The sequence below is a fragment of the Chenopodium quinoa genome, unplaced genomic scaffold (genome assembly GCF_001683475.1).
Source record: "Chenopodium quinoa cultivar QQ74 unplaced genomic scaffold, ASM168347v1, whole genome shotgun sequence".
NCBI classification, from domain to species: Eukaryota; Viridiplantae; Streptophyta; class Magnoliopsida; order Caryophyllales; family Amaranthaceae; genus Chenopodium; species Chenopodium quinoa.
In genome coordinates, this window is record NW_018743858.1 from 3451054 (window position 1) to 3457533 (window position 6480).

Here is a 6480-nt window from a genome sequence, read left to right on the forward strand (position 1 = left end):
TCTGCTTATTGATAGTCGAACTCGGAGATCAGAAACACTTCTGAACGTAATAAGGATGACAAAGAATCTTACCTTATAGTTCACGAAGAAACATTAAGTGACATAGGAAATGAGCTATACACTGTATGCATACTTGTCCGGAAGGATAAGTGGGAGATTGAAAGGAATGGTGTCCTTCCAACAAGTGTATTCTTCCGATAGAGGGTTCAGAATTATTACGGAGCTAATTCTTCAGTAAGGTCAAGTGATCGGAATGCCTAGGTGGAGGCCACTTCCGATCAATAATATCGAGGTACATTTGATATTACAGCTTAATCTTAACTGAACCCTTCGGGTCGAACCCAATCGAATCACCGATCCGAGACGACGAATTAATCCGAAAGGATTTAATGAGTCGACAGAGTTTTACGAATATAGACGTCGGAAATCGAGCCTAGGGCGTCGAGACCGAGCATCGCAAAATCACAAGCAACAAGTAGGAGCGTAGCCGTAGCTAGGCTAGGCTAGCTCATCGCAGGCATAGGCGCACCATGTGTGTGCTAGGCGCATCATGGTATGCTAGGCACTATCGCACCCTAGGCGTGCCATGGCAGCCCATCGCAAGCTAGCAGCATGCTAGCATGGGTGTCTGGGTGCGCATGGCAGCTATCGCAAGATCCACAACCACCAGGCAGCCCATCGCAGCTAGCAGCGTGCTAGCTTGGGAGCCTGGGTGCATATGGCAGGGCATCGCAGCACGCAAGCTCAAGGCCAGGCACCATCGCAATGCCAAGGGCTTGCGTGTGTGCCTCGCAGCCTAGCCTCGCACAGCAGCAGCAATGATGCGTGTGTGCGTGCCTCGCACCAAGAATAGCAGTGCTAGGCACTAGCTGATGCGTGTGCGAGGGATGTATTGTGCGCAGCGTGGATGGTGCGAAGGTAGGGGGCCGGCATGCGTGGCTCGCTAGCAGCACGCATGCTGGTTGTGCTAGCAATGGGATGCGAGGGAGATGCTGCGAGAGAGATGCATGTGCGTGCGATAGGCAGTGTTAGGCAGCCAGCAGCACCAACGCCTAGCACTGGCCAGCGCCTAGCACAGCCTAGCACCAGGCATGCGAGGCTGCTGGGCAGGCACATGCTAGCTGGCTGGGCTGGCCAGCACCATGCTAGCTGGCGTGCTAGCTGGCAGCAGCCCAGCACCCCTCTTAGGTGAGGCGGTTTTGTGAGGGTGGGGACCAAGGCTTTGGGAAAGCCTTGGGGAGCAAGGCAATGGTCCCCCCCACCCCTCCATGGTCCTCACCTAACCTTCTCTCTCCCTTTTGACACTTGTTGCATTGTGATTAGATTTATTTATTAATTTATTTTAGAAATAAATTAATTAGCAAATTATACATTCTCCCACATTGGTTGGGGAATGAAATACAAGCGTACATTTCCCTATAAATACCAATCTTGGGTATTGGGAAATGAACAACCTTGAGTGGAATTAAAAAGGCAACTCTAAGAAAGAGTAAACCTTTGATTCGTAAAACTCATAGTTATTTTGTCCGGGTCTTGACTAACCTTCAAGACTTAGGGAGCTCGGGTCGGGTCGTGGGTACGATCCGTCGGAGATCTCGTCTTTTCGGGATTTTGAAGTAAGAGCTCTTTAGGAGCGAAGCACGCGTCAAAGGTATAATTCTTGTTCTTAATCTTGTTTGATTAAGTTTATTATGCTTGTTAATTGCTTTAATTAAGGGGCGGGTCTTGGTGGGTTTCCTTCCGCGTAGTGTCGGGTCACTACGAAACCCTACAGTTTAATCCTTCAGATTAATTTCATCGCTTTTGTTCGGTTACACGATTGGGTGTGACCCGAAGGGTTCGGTCAAGAGCAAGTTGTAATATTAATTATACATTAATATTACTGATCGGAAGCAGCCTCCAGCTAGGCATTCCGATCACTTGACCTCACTAAATAATTAGCTTTCCTAATTAGTTCCGAACCCTCTATCAGAATAATACACTTGTTCGAAGGACATCATTCCTTCACATTACATGTGTTCACTCGAAAATAATCGACACCATATGTTAGTGATAACACACATGATTCCAAATTAGAAGAGTTGGAATAGAATGAGTAAGCACTGAAGAAGAAATGAAACACACTACTATCAAGAGTAAACTTAGTGAATTCATTTTGTGGGAACTGGGAAGTTTGAAAACGGTTAAATAATGTAAGGATTGAATCCTTTATATACGGATGATAAGTGGTTGGGAATGTTACTTTCATTATTGAGAGACGAATAAGCAAGAAATTAAATATAATTAGGCATTACTAGAGAAATCTTTTTAAATATAATAATTTAAAATTTTGGCATTATTGGAAGTACAACTTATTGAAAAATCACAATTTTTAATTAATTTTGACATGAACTAAAAATTAATCGACCATTAATAATTATTTAAATTTTTTGTTAGTTTTAAAAGTTTTTGTTTATTAGAAAAAAAATAATAAAAAAATTAAAAAAAAAATGACCTTGTAAAATAAAGATTTGAAAATGGTAGATTAATTATACATTTTCCCAAAAGAATTTATGATCAAATTGACTAACTAAATAAAATTTCATCGAGTAAAAATAAATTAAAATTTGGTGGTTGAACGTTTTTTCATTTTCCTAAAAACTTCTTACTCCGTACATATTATAGTGATTAATAAGTTTAGGGTTTTTAGATTTTATTACTCCCTTTTTTTATGTAAGAAAAATCATAAAATTAAAAGTGATTTTTGCTTTAGTACTAGTTATAGATATAATAATTTATATTTTAATTATACTCAATTCATTTGTCTTACTTGCCTTTTATGCACAACTTTCAATGTAGCTACACATCATAAAAAATTCTAAAATATGGATACTTAAAACTAAATATCGGAAAAATCTAATGGATTTAGAATATATCTTTGTGTAGGATAGTTCAATATATCACCCTCTGTATATTTCAAAGTGTCACTGGGAGGGAAATTTGTAATCAATAATGTATATATGCATATATGTTAGAATAGTTTTAAAGAGTGTGTGTTTGTGTTTACGTGTGTTGTTGTGTTTTAGGGGGGGGAAGGGATTTCAAAAACTAGAATGAAGTACTGTCTTTCAGAATCAAGTGAGGATTCAAACCTGATAAATATTGAGCATCTGTGTTGAAAGTTATAAAACTTTTGAAACCAAGTGCAGGTATCATGTGTTTGGGGTTTCCTGATGTGTCCTGCCGGAAAGTTGCAACTCCGATCAAAGACTAGATCAACGTGTGCCTGTACCTGAAACAAATGGAAGCTCTGGTTTTGGAGTTTTGTCTCCGACGATCAAGTTAGTAACAGGCAGAGTTAAATAAATGCAAAAAATTAAAGTTGCTCTAGTCTTCTCGGATCCCGAGATCTTGGTAATTTTGTTGTTGTAATAACAGATGAATAGTGTATGAAATTGATGTGTCATAATTGTGTCCCTCCCAAGGTAATAATAAATGTCCTTATTTGTAGGGTATGGGAGTGCATGCCCTACCTTAGGTCATTTTACCTAGATAATTAGGTTGTGTCGTTTTTACGGTGCAGGGATTTGGGCCCTTGAAAGTCGCTATTTCCCTAATGATGGGAGTGCCATGTGATTTATCCTGGTTGGCCCATTTTGAGCACTTCCTAAGGTGACACGTGTCACGATCTGACTGGTCCACGTGTCTAGGGTATTTTTACCCTAAACATTTGCTCCTCACAGAGGTGACGTGTCAAGCCACGTGGCGCCTGTGACACATGTCAGGTATATAGGGGGTAACGGTTATTTTAACCATTCACCTTCATTGGGGATTTACAGGGATGCCCCTGAATTTACCTTCTATAAATAGAAATTTACCCCCCTCATTTTCGCACTTTTTCGAAAAATCTTTGAGAGAGAGATTCCAAAAGCATTTAGAGAGAGAATTTACTGTTGCCGCTTGTGTTCATTCCCTCTGTATAACAGATGTCTCACAAATTTAACAGTTCAACAATTCCTTTCTTTTTCTAAGGTAACCGTCTTTCTCTCTAATAATGCTTCTCCTTCTTGTTTTGTTTACCACTTGTGCTTGTTTTTTAGTTTTCAAAAATGATGTCTCAAACACACACGGTACGACCTAGGTTAGTTATCAACCACTCTCCTGGTACGGCTAAATCTAGGACTAGGGGTGTCGTCTCCTCTTTACATTCTTCCAAATGTCCGACCAACTCTGTGTCTGTGTAGGACACAATGGTCAAAGAAAAGAGAATAGCCCACGAAGATAAGGGAGATAGTACCATTAGGGTGCCTTTATTATAACTATTACTCAATATTATGACTACTTAATCTAAAATCATCTTTATACAAATAATAATTCCTCCATTCTTTTTTACTTGACTTAGTTGTTTCACTCCACATGTTTGCGGATGCGTAACATTAACTATCAATATCTTAATAAATGAGTAAATTATAAAAGTTAGATATTGTTATAGTATTTCTTTGAGACGGTTCTAACAAGATCGCATATGACTATGTTTTTTCTTACATATAAATCACAAAAGATGATCATAGGAGATGAAGTGAACAAAGTAAAAGATGAGTGAATCTTATAACTTACTCTCAAATATATGAAACATATGTGCCTTTTCCTTAATAATACTACGTAAATTATTCAAAAATTCATATGCGATGTCAAGCATGAGAAACAGTTGATAGTACCAATACAAGTAGCAACTAGCTAAGCTATTTATCAATTTTAAAACCAAGGCTTAAATTATTGGAAATTCTAGGGAGCCTTTAAGAATGTGATTTTCTATTTGGTGGAAATAATATTTTATCATAGTTTCTAGTGGCCTTAAGAATTTATTTGGCTAACCTTTAACTATAATTAGTTAACTTACTAACCTACCTTAGCGTTAATTAATCCCTCCTTTTAGTGTTGTTAGACACAACCGGATCGTAGGATAGGACGATTCTACGTACCAATTTTAGTCAAACTATCCGGATCAAAAGCAAAATCATAGAGGCAGTAAGATCTCAGTAGGATCGTACAATATCGGGTAGAATTATGTAGGATTGTATAAGATCGATAGGATCGAATGATCCTTTTTTTCACTGGAATTGTTGTTGGAGCGTATAGAATCGTTTTAGGATAGGTCAAAATCGTACAAGATCGTGTAGGATTGGACGATCCTACATTTGACTTATACAAATGAGTAAAAAACAACCAATCTTTTCTCTAAACCTAGTAAATGACTTCCTGACTACTTAAACTATACATTTTAGCATTTTTATTGCTCGAAAGATAGTTATAAAGTTATGTAGCAACATTTTTATTGCTCCTTTTTTCAATTTTGTAAAATCTTACGATTCTACGATTCGATTTTACCGATCATCGATCCAACGTAAAAACCCGATCTTAACAACCTGCTCCCTCCCTCCTATGTCATTATGAACTTACCTAAACACTTTCCACCGCCCAAAACTATTACGCACTTATGATCAAAACTATTATGTATTTGCGTGTAGTGCTTGCAACTACAAAATGGGTTTTATAATTGGGGATTTTGCAAAATTTAGAAGTTTTAGTTCAAGATTAAGTTCTTGGACATCTCTGAGGTAAAATTTAAAATCTTTTTTACTATTTTATAATGAATTATGGAGATGCATGTATATTTGGTATTTTGTGTCGTTGTTTTATTTTGAAATTTGATTACGCTTTTGTGCAATTCTTTTGATACACTTGTGCTGTAGGGATTTAGGTACTCTAAGTGGAATTTCATGAATTATATTCATATGGATCTAAAACAAGATCGCATGCATAACATACAAGAATCACATAATTATACCTTAGAAGCCTGATCTCCACGTAGCAATTTGATTGACAATTAGGGAGAGAATAAAGCCCCAAGCGTTGCTCCTCTACTTAGTCCACGGATTCGAATGAGCTATCCACCAATACTAGATTGGTCGAGTGAAGGGGAAACACCGCGATCACCACCTTTATGGACAATCGGCAACACCACAATCCACCACCACCACCGTACACACACCAACACACGGAGAGGAGAGAGAGCCGTGAGAGAGGGGAGAGAGTTTAAGGGGATGGGTCTCATGTTTGCTAACTCAGGTTTGATTAACAGTAAAACTAATCTTCTTCAAACCCTAGGCACCTAGTCTATTTATAATCTTATTATAACTAGACTAGGTTAGAAAGCCCAAAACCCTTCAAACCATTTCCCATGGCCGGCCACCTAGAGAGATAAGGCCCGTCATGGGCCTCTTCCTCTTAACTCAATCTAGGCCCTTTGTGTGACCTTATAAAATCTGTTTAATTGGGCTTTAACATATTTTACTAGCCCAAAGATCATTAGTACCTCTAGTTATGATATAACGACGATCCAAAAGAAAAAACTTAATTATCTCCATAATTTGATCCATTATATTCTAGTAATTGCACTTGACTAAGATATAAATTCTTCAATAATCTCTCAATTGTCCG